Consider the following 529-nt stretch of genomic DNA (forward strand, 5'->3'; position numbering starts at 1 on the left):
CCTTGATCCCCCTACGAATCAAAGAGAGCTGGAAGTTCAGAAAATTGTGCATTTGCATAATTTGGCAAACCAGTTACCAGATGCGTTCACAGATACGAGAAGGATGACGAAGTCATGTATACCCGCTGAAAATGTTCCATCAAGAGTTGATGTTCCTAAAGAACAAACTGATGGAAATAAAATGAATGAACCCAGGGTTCAGTTAAAGAGGGGGAGGTCAGCGGGTTTTAAAGATAAAAATCCCCGAAAGAAAAAGAAATTGGATGAGCAAAATAGTAAGGTTCGAGAAGAACCTGATATTGAAAGATTTCTGAAAGAAGACATAAATGGAAAGGTTCCAGAAGAACCTGTTACTGAAAAATGTCTGAAAGAAGGCATAGATAAAGATGATCCAGATGACGAGAAGGGAACAGAAAAGTATGAGATTTCTTTCAACTATGCCCGAGATGAAAAGTTATGGATCAGAAATAAGATAAAAGATGTCGATGGAATGTTCTTCTTTTCTGTGTCCAAAGAGATCGATCATGAA

Source organism: Brassica oleracea, chromosome C7 (assembly GCF_000695525.1).
Source record: "Brassica oleracea var. oleracea cultivar TO1000 chromosome C7, BOL, whole genome shotgun sequence".
In the NCBI taxonomy this organism is placed as follows: domain Eukaryota; kingdom Viridiplantae; phylum Streptophyta; class Magnoliopsida; order Brassicales; family Brassicaceae; genus Brassica; species Brassica oleracea.